At 40.3% G+C, this 18,806-nt stretch overlaps 1 long non-coding RNA gene across 1 annotated transcript in view; it reads left to right on the plus strand.

Moving 5' to 3' along the window:
• Window positions 1–18,806, plus strand: part of LOC119867940 — a 229,758-nt gene that overhangs the window by 186,316 nt on the left and 24,636 nt on the right. The gene's annotated exons all lie outside the window — the stretch shown is intronic.

Below are 18,806 nucleotides of genomic sequence, written 5' to 3' on the forward strand. Positions count from 1 at the left end.
TCCACTCAAACTTTAAGCAAGTATGTTACAGCAAATTTCAAATGAAACTAAACATATGTTTATTACATAAAATATATAATAGGCAAAAAAGGAAAAAAAGAAAAAATATCATTATTTCTATCACTCAGAGATAGCCACAGATAAGTTTTGGAAGTATTTCATATATATATATACATATCTTATGTCATTTATATATGTGTGTGTATGTATGTGAATAGTGATATATACAAGTATTCATTGTAAGAAATTATATATATAACTGTGTGTATTTTAACCTACTTTAAAAAATAATATCTAGTACCATCTTCACACTCAATTAAATGACCATTCATATCATAATGTTTGTTGTCTTCTCAGAGAGGGAGCATCTGTGATTTAGAATATGGCCTCTGGAGCCAGACTGCCTAAGTTCAAATACTAGTTCCACTACCTATTAGTTGCATAGCCAGGATAAATTATATAGCCTCTGTGTAACTCAACTTCCTAACTTATAAAATGGAAATAATAAAAGTACCTTCCTCATAAGGTTCTTGTGTAGATTAAATCAACTAGTACTTGCATAGTACTAATTGCTAGTACTAATATACATAATACTACGTATCAGGCATCTAGAATTTTGCCTGATACATAGTTAAGTATGATAGAGGTATCCGTTTGCATCATCATCATCATCATCATCATCATCATCATTCCATTTGGGGATGTTGAGTCTACTTGGGCTGCCGAAGAGAATACCACAGACTGGGTGCTTTGAGCAACAGAAATTTATTTCCTCACACTTGTGAAGGTGGAAATCCAAGATCAAGGTCTTCTTGTGCCTTCACATAGTCTTTCACGTGACCTTTTCTCTGGTGTGTATACTCCTGGTATTCTTTTTTTTATTTATTTGAGAGAGACACAGAGAGAGAGAGAGAAAGGCAGAGACACAGGCAGAGGGAGAAGCAGGCTCCATGCAGGGAGCCCAATGTGGGACTCGATCCTGGGACTCCAGGATCATGCCCTGAGCCGAAGGCAGGCGCCAAACAGCTGAGCAACCCAGGGATCCCCTACTCATGGTATTTTTGTTCTGGAAGAAATCCAGTCTTATTGGATTGAGACCCTACCATTATGACCTCATTTAACTTTAATGACTTTCTTCAAAGTAGTCTTTAAATACAGTCACACTGGAGATTAGAGTTTCAACCTATGAGTTTTAGGAAGACACAACTCTGTCTATAATAGGATGTATGCTAATTTAGTTATTGTTAGACATTGAGGGTGATTTGTGATTTTAACCACAAAGATGTTGGTGTATACACTATCCACTATGTAAACACTATCCACTATGATTTCCTTAGTGTAAATTCTCATAAACATTAAAATATCAAAGTGTGTGGAATATTAAAGCTTTTGAGAAATAGTGCCAAATTGCTCTCCAGAAAGGCTTTTACCAATTTACGTATCCACTAACCATATAAGACTTATTTTTATTTTCAATTTATTGCAAGAAATATAGTCCTTTTAGGTATCATTAAAGCCTAGTAATTTCCCACCATCACTGCACTTTCCCCTTTCCCCTTCCTACATACACACAAAGTCGTTCTTTGAAAATTAATATAACAGAGACAAGTTGAGAAAAGTACATGTTGGCCTACCTAATGTCAATGAGGCTTACATTAATAAGCATTCTATTTATTGGTATAAACCTCAGCAATAGAAATGAAAAATGTAGTTACAGAAAACCCCAGGACTGTGCTAGGCCAAAATAGAAGAGGAATTTGGTATTTAGATGTCAAAAGTTAAAACAAACACGTAAACAGGTAGCCCAATACTCCATGCCTCTAGGAAAAATATCTCAGAAGGAACATAAAATTAAGCAATTTGATTATTGAAAGAGAAATTGAAAACTTAAAATTCATGTTTCACAAGTAATATTTTAATGATTAATTTAAAACAAAACTTAAAAACTTACTATGAACATGTTCAAACATGAACAGAGAAGTAGAAAGAGTACTACAATAAACATTTTTTAAGATTTTATGTATTCATAAAATACACAGAAAGAGAGGTAGAGACATAGGCAGGGGGAGAAGCAGGCTCCCCATGGGGAGCCCGATGCAGGACTCAATCCCAGGATCTTGGGACCACACCCCAAGCCAAAGGCAGACTCTCAACCACTGAGCCACACAGGTATCCCACTACAATGAACATTTTTATAGGTGCACTATAAAACTAACTATTTGGAACCTATTTTGTTAACATATTTGCTTTATCTATATAGATATATATAATCTTTTTCTAAAAAAATTTGGAGATTGATATTTCACTGCTTGGACTTTCTTCTAAATCCATTATTAAAACATTATCACACTTGAACAAAATTAGCAAGAGTCCCTGATATCATCTAGTACCTAGCTCCTATGCAAACTTCTTTAATATTTCCCCACATACTTTAAAAAATATTTTATTTATTCACTTGAGAGAGACAGAGAGAGAGAGAGAGTAAGCAAGCATGGCACGAGCAGGGGAAAGGCAGAGGGAGAGGGAGAAGCAGACTCCATGCTGAGCAGGGAGCTGGATCCCAGGTCCCTGAGATCATGACCTTAGCCAAAGGCATATGTTTAACCATCTGAGCCACACAGGTGCCCCCTCAAATACTTTTTATAACTTTTTGTTAAACCAAGATCTAATGAAGTACCAGGCATCACTATTAACTGTTATCACTGAAGTCCTTTTGCGATTTTTCACCTAAATGGGTTAGCCATCCAGTGGTGGTATGATTGAATGAACTTATTTCACTGGGGAATGCAAAGTGGAATTTTTGTTTTCATTTTAGAGTTGCTCCTGCTTTATTTAGCTTAAAATTCTATGTAAAAGAAGAACTTTCTAGCATTAATACATTTTCTAAAATGTCTGAACACGTGCTCTATTCTTTGTCTTTTGTTAACCATCTTCATGTCAAGAACTTATTGGAAGAGTCATTTCCAGTGGTGGTAAATGGAATTATTTTCCTGTATTTTTTGCTATTAATCATGCATTTTAATGTCAACTTCAGTTTATCTTCTTTTTTATTCTCAAATTGTCACACAGATATTTCCAGTGGGAGCTCTTTCAAGCTGTCATCTATGTCTTTTTGACATAACCCCATTTCTCTTTCACCTTTTCCTTGCCTTCTCAAACTACAAAATGCTCTAGGTTTACCTGTTTAACATTGGTTTGGGTTTTATTCAGTTCCCCTTCAAAACTTTTTCATTGTTATATTTTCCAAGAGATGTGAAATAAAGAAGCAAATAAATTATTATTATCTGATATATTGATCTTAGTTTGGGTTTTACCAAAAGCAAACTCAGACAATGACGTCATTCATATAAATTATTTGGGAGTTGATCTCAGGAAGGCAAAATGAAGAGACAGGTAAATTGAGATATAAAAGGGGAAATAGCAAAACACATGTGTGTTGGTGTGTGTTAGTGACCTAGTTATTGGGCAACAAGCTCAACCCCCTGGGACCTTTTATAAGGAATCTTATAGAACAGAACATTCATTTCCAGAATAGTTCACTGATAAAATGGGGAGCTGAGGTATTTTTTAGTTACATTTTCTCTTTGGTCCAGGGTTGCCCTGAGAGCATTAACTGTTGAACTGGAGAAAATTCTGAGATGGAGAAGTAGAACTCAGGTGCTCAAAGTAGGAAGTTATCAGTGTGTTGAGGTTACAGATGAGCCAAGGAAAGGGGTCAAGGCCCTGAGAGCATCTACTATATAGGAAACTAAAATTGGTGTCTCCTACACTATATATAGTGATATATCTCATATATCTCATATACATATATGTTATATAATATATAACATATATAACATATACAGTGTTATATATCATATATATGTGTATATATATGTGTGTGTGTGTGTATATATATATATATATATATATATATATATATATATAATCTGTTCTATTCCTTTCCTTTGTTTCTTGACCTATGGTCTCTACCACTTTGAATGCCAACTATATCTGGATCCAGAAGTGTTTAAGTGGGCAGTTTTCCCTCCTTCTGCTTTCTGAAATCTGTCCATGGTGTTCTATGCCAAGTGAAAGTCTATATTTAGCTTAGATTGCTCCCTGAGCTTCACATCCACATTTCCAAATGTCTACTAGGTACATTCAGTTGGATGTTCCATAGATTCCTCAAATCTATCATGTCCCTAGCTGGTTAATATCTTCCTCCTAGACCTGCTCCCTCTCCAACAGTAATGTGGATGGCACTACCATCTGCCCAGCTGCCAAAGCCAGAACTCAGGCATTGCCCTTGATGCTTTACTCTCATAACAATCTATCAATTGTCTTTTGTGTTTTAAGGGCTTTAAAAACCCATCTATGTCTCTTCATTACCACTGCCTCTATTTTATTTCTGGACACCAATTTCTCTTCCTTTGATTAGTGTGGCAATCTCCAAACTAACTCTCCAATGTTGCTGCTTCTAATCCATTCACACTAAAGCCAGGTGAGCTCTCTAAAAGGCAGCAAGAACAATGGATTCTAATGCTATTTTACAGAATCCTTTGTTGATTTCTGTTTGCCTTAAGTAGAAAGCTGAGTCTTTCAAGTGGTTGAAATGCTTTTCTGGATCTAGCTGTTGTTTTCACCTCCCTGCCTTCTAATCTGTCACCAGCACCTGCTCTGAGTCCCCACCCAACCACACACCCACACACAGACCTTGGGCACATTACTTCTGGGGCTTCTCTCAGGTCCTGTAATGCACCATTCTTTTTTTTTTTAATTTTTTTTTTTATTTATGATAGTCATAGTCACAGAGAGAGAGAGAGAGGCAGAGACACAGGCAGAGGGAGAAGCAGGCTCCATGCACCGGGAGCCCGACGTGGGATTCGATCCCGGGTCTCCAGGATCGCGCCCTGGGCCAAAGGCAAGCGCCAAACCGCTGCGCCACCCAGGGATCCCTAATGCACCATTCTGACTCCCTTTCTCTCTCTCTCTCTCCCTCCTCCTCCTCCTCCTCCTCCTCCTCGCCTCCACCTCTTTTCCTCCTCCTCCCCAAGGCCCCAACCCTGCTCTCTCAGCTTGGAACACTCATCCTTCATTTCTCCATCTCGCTGACTTTTGCCCCACCTCAGTTCTCAGAGGACATATCTTTGAGGCCTCTGATATAGGTTCTCCCAGTACTGCACACTTCTTGTGTCCACCCTTCTCCTCAGTTTACACACCTCTAAATTGAAAATAATAGTAGTGTCCACCTTATACGATGGTTGTGAGGATTAAAAGAGTTAATATATGCAAAGTACTTACAGCTAATACATTCAAAGTACTTAGTAAGCACTCAATAAACACTTGCTATGATGATGATAAAGTATCATACCAAATTGCATATTAAATTGTCTGTCTTCCCAACTGGACAGAGAGTTCCAGGAGGGCAGCAATTTTCTGCCTATCTTTTATTTTAAGATTTATTGATTGATTTGTTTTAGAGGGAGAGAGAGCATGCATGAGAGCAGAGTAAGGGGCAGAGGGAGAGGAAGAGAGAATCCACACACATAGACTCCCCTCTGAGTGTGGAGCCCAACAGTGGGCTCAATCCCAGGACCCTGAGATCATGACCTGAGCCCAAACCAAGAGTCAGATGTAACCAACTGAGCCACCAAGGCGCCCCAGTTTTCTGCCTATCATGTTAGCAACTATATCTCCTGCACTGTGTTCACTGTCACATGGCAGGGACTCAATAAGTTTGTTGTATAGATAATATAGATAATATAGACGGTAGTCTGAAGCAAGGTGACTTCCCAAAGTTTTAAGGAGATGATAGAGAAATGACTCTCATGCTGAGAGAGGTGGGCTTTTTAGTTGGTACAGGCACAGGTTTTCAAGGACAGTCTGTGGCAATCACTTAAGAAGGGGAACTTTAATAATCTTACTTAATCCTCACAATGGTTCTGTGAAGGCAATGGCTTTACTGAAGAGAAGTCTGAGTAGCAGAAAGGTTCCATGACCGGTCTGGAGTTCAAAGTAAGCAACAGTGTGAAGCTGTCTGTCCGGCCTCTTGGCTTATCCCTTCCCTAGCTGGGTCCTCTAAACTTGGGTTCTGCAGTTTGTTAATAACTGGTTAGCAAAGGATTTGGGGGCACAAATAAATTTGGGGACCACAGGATTATATAGAAGTGACTGCTATTGTTACGGTCATTTTGCAGCAGGGCTGCTCAAAGACTTCAGCGTCTCAGTGTGAGCTGTGACTCTCTAAGAAGAAGATATTTATGAGTTTACTTGAATAGAGAGCCCGATCTTCCCAGAGCTTTCTTGGAAAATCACAGTTGCCCTTGCCAGGCCCTCTACCCATGTTGCCTACCTTCCTTTTAACTTCAAGATTTGGTCATTTCTGATCCTTGAAGTTTTAAGTTTAGTAACCAGGATTCATTAGTGAAAACATAATCCCTGTTTAATCCTCATGTGATTTAACAATTATTTGTTAAAGATGTGTGATGGGCTTGGCACTGTGCCGCATGCTGTGACATACCATAAACCATTAAAAGTTTCCTTTTCTTGTGACAATATTACTACTGAGAGAAGCAACAAAAACAATGATAATGACAACACAGACTTACCAGACCACACTCTGCTCTTTCCAAAGTGCATTTATAGCTTGTATCTCACTTGCTGGGGATGGAGATAAATGCAGTAGGTGTTACTGACCCCATACAATGGGGCTAACAGGATATAATCCTAAGGAGTCAGGTGAATCGCTCAGTCTCAGGACTAGCCATCCATTAGGGTGTTTCCTTTCAGCTTCCCCTCAACTTTCCAATATGGTAGATTTCATTTTAACATTTGTATTTGAAATAATGGCCTAACCACCCCCACCATCCCCCACCTGACCCACCACAGCCATGAGCTTGTAGGTCAGGGATAAGGAATGCTCTCCACCATCCACCATCCACTATCCAAACCATCTCTGATTTTTAATTATATCACTGTTTCATGAAAAGTATATCTGTTTTATCCTAAAATTGGGCCTGAACCCCTTCAGAGATCTGCTTATTCCTATCCTTACCATCTTAAGTGGCTTTTGTTTACTCCTCTATTGTTTGAGGAGATTTGGAAAGAAGTCTCGAAACTGTAGTTCTCACATTGGCAGTGATCTTTATGACCACAAAAGATTAATTACCAGGGGAACCTATAACTTTGCATGATCAAAGCAAAAATTCTATTTTTATGGCTGCCTGTGTTTTATCCTCTATAAATTTTATAATAATGATTAGGCTCAGAGGATGAACATAATTTACATACATCAAAATGTCTCATGCTGTCCTTATAGCCAGAGAAACACCTGCAGCAAGTAGAGGAAGCAGAAAGCTCCCAAGTTCTCGGAGGCATTCGTCAATGGAAGCTCTCTAAGGCAGAGAGACACACGCAGAGACAGAGACCGAGAGAGGGAGACTCTGACAATGACAGTGGCACCCTGTCACTGCCGTTGTGTGGCTGGCAGTGTTCACACAGGAATAATGCATTCTGCACTTGTCAGAAGTACGCTCACTTCGGCTTTTTTATCACTTCCCAAGGTGATCAGCCTTATTTCCCAGAAATGCTTTTTCTCTTACACTGACCAGAAACTCTTTAGAAGTGTCAGCGCAGGAAGGACTTTAGAGAAGGCTGCTATTTAACGCGACTGGTTTCTCCCACCTGTGCCCAGAATATGCTCAAGCCTATAGATAGATGCGGTGCGTGTCCCCTGAGTCCCTGCGGCACCTTCCCTCTCCTCCAGCCTCCCACTTACTCTACCTTGGATTGATTTTGCCTCCTAGCGAAGAGTTAAAGGTTATCACGCAGGGATTTAAGTCCAGGCACGCTGGCAGACGTGTACCAAGGCAACGGCAGCTACAAATAGCATATGGTACAAGCTTTCAGGGTAAACATCAATTTCTCCAATTTGCTATAGCCTGAGAACCTTATAAGCCTAGCGAATGAATTGTGAGTGTGGGTTTTGTGCTGGATGGATGGAGCAGGGTTGTTTCTATAAAGCTCTGTTAATGTGCATGGAGTCTTCAGCTGAAATATCATGAAGGAGTAAAAAGTCACAGCTGTTTGATTTGCTGCCCTCTTTACATGTGCCAGCTTCAATCTTCTTGGACAAACGCTGCCTTGCAATCTCTCACCTGGATCCAGCTTCATACAGATGGGAGAGGTGGCCAGAGCTTGCCCCCAAACACCAGGGCAAAGGCTCTCCCCTCATCTTTCTGCTTACCCAAACCCCATCTCCATTTTCAAATGCACTACTTGGCCTTCAGCTCAATATATATGTGTGTATATATATATATATATATATATATATACACACACATACTTTTATTTTAAAACTGGGAGCATGCAATTTAAATAACCCATGTCATTTTATGAAGGACTTTATAACCTATACCACTTACTCAGCCTTAGCAAATTTCCCACAACTTACCAGCACACATAGCAAACTTTGATACTGACTTAAATTCTTGCATTTAATTTGACAAATGCATTTTTTTTCCTTCCAGATATCGCTGGTTTACAACTTCACCAACAGACAATTAATTTGATTCTCACGGACACTGTTTAGGACTTAGCTTTCTGTTCACAAGAAGTGATTCTAAGAGAAAGTGAAATGCAGATAATCACACCTACTGAAAATAAACACTTTGTAAGTGTTTAACTGAATTTAATTCAGAAAGAAAATGAACACATTGAATAAAAACATAATTTTATGTATTTAAATCATTCTGTACTAATTTGGGCTAAAAGAAGGCACCATAAGGTGAAATTCAATATGAATACCAAGACAACAATGACAACAATTTATGTCCAAGTGTTCCCTCAGCTCTTTTTGCTCTTTCTCGGAGAACACCCATGAATAGCGCCCTATATATGGAAATATTTTCTGTTTCTATGAGATCCTCCATTAACCATAATAGGTATTGAGGTCTTTCCATGTGCTAGGCACTGTGTTAAGTGTTTTACATGGACTATCTTGTTACACTTCTAGGAGATAAGTACAATTATTACCCCATTTTATAGATGAGGAGACTAAGGCCAAAGACAAAAAGCTTGGCCAAAGTCATAGGACTAGTAAGTGCTAGGGTTCTAGATCCACACTCAGCCTAAACCCATTTGGCACTTTCATGTTTATATCTGGGCTTTTAGATTGGACACAGCTCCCCCAGGGCTAAGTGTTAGTTGTCTTTGTTTCCCCTTGTGTTCTTAGAACACTCAAATATTTGTCAATTTTAGAGGGCCAAAACAATCCTGGGAAAAACCAGAATAACAGTATAAAACCGGCAGGCCTAGAAATGCGATCCTCCCAAAGGAGACCTAGCTTTTCTTCCTGATGCTGTTAAAAGACTAGAATATGATCATTTAGTTTAAGGACAACCTTAAATAAAAGTTTCATTAATCAGAATGAGTATTCCTACAATAATGAGCCCTGGATTGAATTTTAGAACCCTCTTCATTCTTTGTTAATAACAAAGCTGTTATAAAAATAATTTGATAAGACAGTCCATTGCAATGGTGTGACTTAGCCGTAAAAAGGGTTCCTTAGCCTAGTGTCTGAGCATCCCCGACTTATGTAATGCTAACATAATGGATTATGCATATTGTATCGGGTTAAAAAGGAAACCCAGTGAAGTATTACGGCAATTTTAAAAATATATATCAGGGCTTGTTCAGCACAGATATTTAAAATTTAAACCTGTTTAAATATTCAACTGAAACTAAAATAAAATTCTGAAAAATGGTATTCAATAGAAAAGCTCCATTAAGAATAAAAATGCTTTTCCAAACCCATTTAGTTCTAATAGAAATCCATCGAGTGAGGGTTTCATTGTTGCAGCACTGGCCAAGGCAAAATTACACATACATTTGGAGAGAAGGAAATTGGTTGGACTTCTTGTGGCACAAGCTTCCCTCGGAAAAGTAAGAGAAAAGAGAAACTCCAGACCAGCACTCAGATCAGGCTACCATTTGCTTAAAATGGTCTGGAGCTTTCCTAAATCGCATCTTCTCATTTGTCCCTTGCTTCAGTGAAACCCCATTTCACCTTCCGCATCAGATGTGATTCTAAAAAGAAAAAAAAAATGGCACTTCTGGCTGCAATATCAGGATACTGACCAATTTGCCTCCTGTGAGCCAAGCTTTATGTCTCTGATAAACATCCTGCAGGATGTTTTTATTCAATTAATTGGGATGATTGCTTACACAGAAATGTACCGCTTTATCAAGGTCTGCTTGAATATCGGGGTTGGGCTGAGCCCCAGCGTTTTTGTTCTTGAGTTCTCCTGACAGCAAACGCAGGAGGATTTTGAGACATAATTAAAACAATCAGCAAGAATTAGCCAGCTTGGTGACTGCACTCAAACAGCAAACACAGAGGAGCAAATAAGGAAATGTGTGGGTACGAGAAGGGGAGTGCTCCAGAGATGGAGGGAAGGCTTTTAGGAGACCTGAAATGGAGGGTATTATGAGAAGAAATATAGGATAATATAAACAGAGTCTCTAATCCTGAGGACTGTAAATCCCTTTTCCTTAATTGGTTTAGAAACTGGGGTCTGTAATGTGAGACCGAGGGCTCTGGCTGCCTTTCTTCTTTGCTGCCCGGAATCACATTAAGTGGAAAACAATAGCGGGCCTGACAGCTCCCTTTCTGTGGGGCACTTAGAGCTAATCTGCTATTGAGACTAATACAATTACACGGGATTAGAACGCGGCCAACGTACTCAGGTTGGAGGATTCTCTTCTCGGGGGAGGGACCTGGGCTTTCTCAGAGGAGGGTCTGGGGGTGCCTCAAGTCTACAGGCCTCCTAATTAGTCTAAAATCCAGAGAAGTACCCATGACTCTGTAATTCACTCAGGATCTTGATGATGAATTCCAATCCAAAAGAATCCTCATTGGAGGTTTGTCACCAATGGTCCTTTACACCATTTGGTTTATTTTTAAAGACTAATAATATAATCTAGAGATTTCCTTATGGGAGTACATCTCTCTAATTGTTCCCCCTGTTGCTTCACCTCAGTTTCCCAAGACAGAAGGGGAACCTGATTTAGGAATTCAGGAACCCCGACTGGCCAGAGAGTCATTCCCTGGTATCTACTTGCACTTGAACTGACAGGTGACACTAGGATTTTTACAAAATGAATAGGGAGATCTACCAGCACTAATGAGCTAAATGAGAGTTTTCTTTTTCTTTTTTTTTTATATTCATTTATTTATTTAGTGATCTCTATGCCCAATATGGGCTCACACAACCCTGAGATCAAGAGTTGCACACTCTACCAACTGAGCCAGCCAGGTGCTGCTCATTTAGAGTTTTCTTAAGTATCCCTGAGAACCTGACATCGGTGTCATGCGACACAAAGGAAAAGTGTGATATTTATAGAGAAAGGACACATTACGTTGGGAAAATAGCAACTTTTTAAAATGCAGTATTAGAGTCCTCCTTATGAGCTTTAAAAACTATCTCCAAAAAAATTAGTATACTACATACCAGCTATCCATTGCTATGTTTCTCTACCATTCAGTAACTAGTTGCACCTATTTTTCTTCTTATAATTTTTAAGTAGAAATAGCAAATATGACATGCTTATTACATCCCCAGCATGGTACAGCAATACTTTTCTAATTTAATTCCAAAGTTATTGGTCCTAAATAAGTGCCCCCAGTGAATGCTTTAGTTCCACCATCTATCTGTTTTATTAAAATGCTCACTACATTTTGAGCAGCTTGCTCAAGATCAGAGTTCTCTCTTTCTGATGGTCCACAAGTGACAAAGAATCTCTAGTCCGATATTATTTTTGGTTGTGGTATTTTCTTCAAAAGGTCCATGTTTCAATGCAAATGTGACCACGTGAGATGTTAACTGGATACTACAATTTGTCTCTGGATGTGAGGCCCAAAATGAACAAGATTCTGGTGCCTCTGATACAGGCATGGGAAATGGGAAAAGGAGGAGAAAAGTGTAATAAGATAAAGACAGAGGTTAAGGCTTTCACATACTGATTAATATGAATTTTACCCAATTCTGAGAAATGTATCAAAAAGATTAATTCTGGCTTGTTTTTTATTTAGTGCTCTTGCTTGTCCCTAGCTTGTGTATTATTCAAAGTAGCCTGGAGCTGCCTCTTCAGGCCTGGAAGTGAGCATTCCTCCAATTCTTCAAGGACAGGACTCCTCTCTGCCTTTCCTCCAGTGGCCTCCCCTGGTTAACAGAGGGTGATGACACTGATGCCAGGCCTTTTACACCTGAGCTGACCATGTTCAGGCCAGCCCTAAGCCACAGGAAGAATGAAATATTCATTTGGTTGGTGAGAGACCTGCTACTTAGAAAGTTGAAGTAGCTTGCCCACAGACTGGGCTTGAAGGCCCCTGGTTCCCTTTTACTCCATACCACACACATCCTGCGCTGTTTCCCACCAGCGTCTCTCTCACCACCACCATCACCACCATCTGTGAAAGCCCTACTCTCTGCCAGCTATGGGGCTAATCATTTGAATACACTGTCTCCTACACGCATCACAACAACCCTGTGAGGCAGGTAGGTATTTTTGTGTCCACTTCGTAGAAGAAAAAACTGGGTTTCTGAGAAGTCAAGTGCTTTGCCTAAAGCCACACCTCCAAAAATGTCAGACACAACTCAAGACTTTGTGAAACTGAAGCTTATTCTTTCCATTATACCGTGATACCTCTTTTATCTATTGTGTGACTGGCCCCAATGTGCGAGGTTGCCTCTGTGGGTGTGCCATACCCAGAATCAATTCCTCTGATTGCTCACTGGGGGACTTTAATCCCAGCCTTAGGAATGGGCACATGACCAAATCTTTTCAGGAGGAATGTTTTGTCCCCTGGCCACCATGATCAGCAAGGTTGGACTTATGGGCCTAAGACCTGTGTGGTCTCACAGGACCCCATCCTCAGAAAGGTCCCACCCTTCATCTAATGTGCAGTAGTCACCATCTTGAAATTCTTAGTAATTTTTAAATGAGGGGCCTTGCATTTTCATTTTGCGTTGGGCCCCACAAATTGTGCATCGGGTCCTGGTAACTGTTCTAGGGCTGGACACACACAAGGAAGCTCAATTTCAGAACTGCACTAATAAGGCTCAATTCTAGAACTTTGCTGGACTTTTTGAGAAAGTAGACCCTTTCTACTGAAGTGGTAAGCTTGGAGCTCCTGGGGGCCACCATGTGCACAGTCTGCCTGAAAATGAAGCCAGATGAAGGCAGAGCTGAGTGTCTTGATTAAATCACTGAAGTTCCTGGATCTAATCTATTTCCCAATTCTTTTTGGCCTAAGTCAGTTCAGGTCGGGTGTTTTTGCAACCCCCTAAAAGTTCCAACTAGTTCTGTTGCAGACTGGCTTCTCGAGCAGTACTGAGGCAGGGTTTAGGGTCCAGGATGTTTATTAGGATACATCTATGAAGGGAGGGTGAGAAAGCAGGATTGGACAGAGGAGGAGGTCAAATTTCTGCCTTTTGCAAGCCCAGTAAAGGCTCTGCCAACCTGGCAGTGAGCTGTGTGTGGAATATGGCTTGTTTGAGGTATCCTGTGCCAGGCCCAGGTGGCCAGGCCTTCACACCCTGACTCGTTCAGTCTCAGGTGGAGCAGCTCTAGGAAAGGTGTGGATTTGAGTGAGGCAGCTCCCTACAGCTGAGGCAGAGCTCAAAGGGGTTGACAGCCCAGAGTTGTCTGCTGACCTCACGTTCTCTGGCTGGCAGCACATCCTTCTTTGGAGAGGTCAGTGTGCCCTATCTCAGCTTCAGTTCTTCGAAAAGCCAAGACAAGACAGAACCCAAGACAAGGTTTATATGTACTAGTTTATAAATAAGTACAATCCTAGGGAAGTAGAAATTGGGGGGAAGGGTGAGGCAAGAAATGAAGGATAGCCAAGAAGAAGGTGTGTTATAGAGAGCTGGCCTCTATTTGGTACTAATGTCCCAGGACATTCAATCCTGGTGGAGGAAGAGCATCCACAGTTGACCCTCTTCTTAGGACATCAGGAAGAGCCATTTAGTGTCTCTGAGGCAGCTTTATAAGAGGAGCCAATTCCAGGTGCTGGGAATTCTGAAAGGTAACATTTAAACTCCTGCCCTCAAGCTCACCATCTGGCTGGGAAGAGGGAATACGCACCAAAAAAAAAAAAAAAAAAAAAGGTGATATAGGCTAAGCAGGCAGTTGGTGCAAACTAATGGTACACACACGTGTGCTATGGCATCTCTGAAAAGCAGCAGGTGTAAGAGACTGGAGAGGCAGGCTGTTTGCTTAGAGGTGGGACTAAGGCTGGACCTTTAAGTTTGAACTTTCCTAACTAGAGAGATAAGGAGGAGCAAAGAGGGGGAAGCCAAAATGGAAATGCACAAAAAAACAAAAAGACCACATCTTAGAGTAGCAAACAGATGGAAGGGCTAAAGGCCTAAAAGGGAGCTGGGAAAGAAATTCTGAGAAAAAGAAAAGGAACAATAAGATAAAAGGGGCTGGGGAGCTGGTAGGGATTGGTATTATCATATGTACAAAGCCAATATTATTTTAGGACTATGAGGTGAAATTCTCTTTGAAATTCTCAAAAGGTGCCTTCTTACCCACTCCTTTGTACCAGGGGTATGGATTTGCCAAGTGCATATTCTGTGTTATGTCTATACATTGTTCATGGGACTTTTTTGCCAAGTAGATTTTGGAAGTGCTTGACTTCAACGTAGTTAGCAATGACCACATGTCTCTTTGCCTGGAAACATAAAACCCCTCTTTAAACAATTAAAACTGTAATTGGCTGAAAATCTCTTATTCGGCTTGTCAAAGTTTAAGGAAAGGAAGCAAGCATTAGAGACTTGTACAGTCTTGACAGCCAGCTGTGGGACAACTGAAGAGATGATTCCAATCATCCCTTAATTTGTTTCTTCATGTGTGTTCATCACATTTCTCAAGTGCTCAAATGTAGTAATCATATTGAATAAAACACATAAAAATTGGATCCTCAAAGGTGTTGATTATTCAGAAAATGGGGATTTATGGGTTCCAGATCTGGCCTTCTGAGTTCTGCCAGAAACTGCACACCTGGGTTGGGAAGTTCTGTCTTTTCTGGAAGTTGATGTGTATGGAGAAGTTAAAGGAAAAGGGAGATGATTTCCAGAGTGATTTCTTTTTCTTTCAAGTACTCACTGTGGGTACTTACACATCTTTGTTTGAGATGATCCTGCTAGTGTGCAGAAACTTTGGTGCACTGACAGATGGTTTGGGGAAACCGTGAATATAAGAGTGTTCAAAGGACTCCTCAGCTAGGCACGGGTTTGGGGGAGCTTAAGGTTAAATTCAAGGATCCTAAGTTCACTCCTCAAACACATTCAGAATGAGACTTGTTTCCTCTGCTGCAGAATAAACAGATGGTTAGGGCACCTCGGCTCTGTAGTATTCACAGCTGCAGAGAATGGAAGCCTGCGAAGCTCATGTCACTCTATTCTCTGATATAGCCCCAAGCACCTGGTCATTATTTGTTTATTTGCTTAAGGGAACAAAGAAACAGGCTCTCTACACCCAGGCAGTGAGAAAAGGCCTTCCCTTCCAATGTTCATAAAGCTCCGGAGGCCTTCTCCCCAACACAGAGCTATCAAATCCCAGGTTTGAAGAGCCCCCCCAGTAAGTCACCAGAGGCTGTGTCCTTGTTTTGTAAGTCACTTTCCTGAAGCAGGGTCAATATTATTATTCCCATTTTGCACATTTTACACAGTAGATCAATTTTCAATTCCCAACAACTGAACTTCCCCAATTTTTATATGATGAAACTTAACTCCAATCATATGGGCATAAAGAATATGCATACCCACCAGAGCATTGTTTGATTTCAGGAAGAAATTTTATTTCACCTTAAAATATGGTCTATAGTAGCCTAATTGTGAAAAAAATGCATTGTGTGTGGGCCTTTTTTGCATATTTAGATATGGAAAATGTGAGCAGTCGCCAGATAATATAATTTTCATCCAGCCAAATACCGAGTACAATGAAGAAAATGCAACTTTTGCAGTGTGATTTATATGTGCTTATATACCCTTCATTTTTAGTCTATATGAAATGCAGACATTTATAGTTCTATAACCAGAGGAATAAAATTTGAATGTGTAGTAAAACGAGAAATGTATTTTAAATGGGCTTTAGAAACAGAACCGAGGAAGTCGTCAAGAGGCCACAGTCACTAATGTCATTGGTTATTTTGCTAGATGGCCACTCAGATGGAGGCCTGGCAGGCGCAGGATTGAATTTGGGCTGATGAGTAGTGGGAGATGGAGTGATAACTTCCTGGAAACCATTGAGATACAGCAACACAGTAATTGAGGTTGGCCATAAAGCAGCCATAAAGCCCGTATGAGAAATTCCTCCTGCCCATGTGATGCATCCTTATTTTTCACTTTTCAAAAAAGAATTATTTTATGATTTGGCATAGATCATTGATTGTAGTGTTTTTCCATTTCAAATATCTCCCAGCTCTGTTCTGTGTCAAATTAAAAAAAAAAAAACACTATTATTTCCACAAACTATTGGAAGATTGAGTGGCCATTTGCCCATCAGTACCTATCACTTCCAATATAACTCCCTTGGGCATGCATTATAGAAGCCACTTACTGGCCCCAAGTGATGTATGGGAAAGAGGGAGCATTAAAGAATGTTCCTTGTTGTGATGGGCAACTGCTCTTGTTGACTCTCCAGGAGCTCTTCCTCTTTGTCCTAACAGAACTCTATTTGGAAACCTGTGTTATGTGGCTTCTGCGGAGAAGAATCCTCCAACCCCTACCACTCTCCCTCCAACCCCTTCCACAGAGATGTCATGTGACCCAAGCTAGGCCAATCAGAGTCCTCCTCAGGACTTCCCCATGAGCTCTTTAAGGGAAGACTGGTTCATTCCAATAGCATTACTAAGCTGGGGGGATAGGGGCTTAGAGTTGCTGGTGACCGTTTTTATTAAGCATATGGAGAAAAACATGGTAAGGACTGAAGCCAAGCCAAGCTAGGCTCAGAGATGGAGAGAAACCTAACTCATTACCCAATTTAAATCTCTAAATTCAGCCATGCTTGATTCCAGTAATAAACCTTCTTTTAAGTTTTGTCAACTAATGAACTTCCTTTTTTGTTTACTGTCGTTTTAGTTGAGTTTCTTCTATTATTTGCCACCCCAAAAGCCCTAATACACTCAAAGTTTACAAGGAGACTGTATTTTGTCTTTACCAGCCTTCCTTTTAGCCTGGTTTGGGGCCATGTGACTAGTTCTTGCTAATAGACTCTGAGCATAAGTGATCAGCGTTGAGGCTTAAAGAGATGGTGTGCCTCCTCCAGCTCCCTCTTCTACTTTTGCAGAGATGAAGAGGCCACGTCTACCAGATAGTATGGCTAGAAGATGACAGAACCTGAAGCAGCCCGGGTCCCTCACCCCGTGGACAGAGCCCCCTACCAGCCTTCGCTGTGTTAAGCCATTAAGATTTCAAGAATAATTTGTTAGGCACACAGAGGCTGATGATAGAAGTTAAGCTCAGCTCTATGGAACGATTAAGAAAGTTGTATTTTTCTTTGTTCCCCTAAGTTTATGGATAAGATCCATGTCTACCAAGCAGGTTTTTGTAATGATTCTTCATAGCATAGAAGTAGAGGTAGGGGGTTTCAAAGAAGACATAAAAAAGCCAAGAATAGGGAAACAATGAGCACAGCAGTTTTGCACGTTGAGAGAGGCAGAGGTCTCAGCCTCAAAGGAAGCCAACATTCATTGGGTCCCACAGTGAGTCAAGCACTTTACCTATGTTATTTCATTCCATTTTCACCAATAAGCAATGAGATGATATGATTTCTGTTTTATTGACAAGGAAATTGAATTCCAGAGAGATTAAGTAGAGCTACAGATTCCTGCCTAGAAAGGGTCAGCTTTGAACCCTATCTGTCCAGCTGCATAATCTAGCCCAAATTATTGTTATTACAATTAATAGCAGTATAAATATTACTTACAGATAATCCTTTCCAGATGCACTTAAAATACCAGTCTCTCCCACCCACCCTTCAACTTAGAGAAAGCAAGATGCACCCATATCTGGTCTGAGTCCTTGAGTTTCACCACTTTGATGCTTTAGGAACAAAATGCATGCCTCTCAGTCCCCTGGCACCCCCCAATTCCTCTATCCCTGAATTTGTATGTCCTTTATCTGGCCATCATTGGAATGTGCCAGTCTTTTTCTTCAATATCCAGTCCAATGTTGTCCTTTCTAGTTTAATCAGTTTTGCTCTTGGGCACACAGACAGTTTGGGTCCCATAATTCCTCATTCCCAGTTCCTCATATTCTCTGGACTATTTCTCTTTGTCTTGACAGATTTTCCTCTACTGATGGTCCCCATTTCTAATTTGTCAGCCAATATCCTCTCTTTAGCCTAACCTACAAGTTTCTTAATCTAGATCCAATCATTTTCTTTGCACTTATGAAAGACTGCCCCATCATTCTTATTTCTTTGCAACATTAGCATTCTCAAAAAATATTTATAAGTGATCACCCTCTGGGTTTCTAGTAAAATAGGATTTAGATTTCAATTTGCAATAATTTAGTGAAGAATATTACTTCTTCTCAAACTTCTAACTTACCTTAGCTTCAATAAGTATCTCTTATTCTAAATCCCCATATAGTTATGCCAAATATTTATTGATACCCAAGGTAAAAAATATGAAATTATAGAGAAACTGACTGGTCATTGTAAGATTACCCCCAAACTAAACAACAAACACAGCAATATACCTGGAAGTTTGAAGAGTCAGTGGGCCTCCAAAAATATAGAATCAGGCAAAA

The sequence above is a fragment of the Canis lupus genome, chromosome 37, assembly GCF_011100685.1.
Source record: "Canis lupus familiaris isolate Mischka breed German Shepherd chromosome 37, alternate assembly UU_Cfam_GSD_1.0, whole genome shotgun sequence".
NCBI classification, from domain to species: domain Eukaryota; kingdom Metazoa; phylum Chordata; class Mammalia; order Carnivora; family Canidae; genus Canis; species Canis lupus.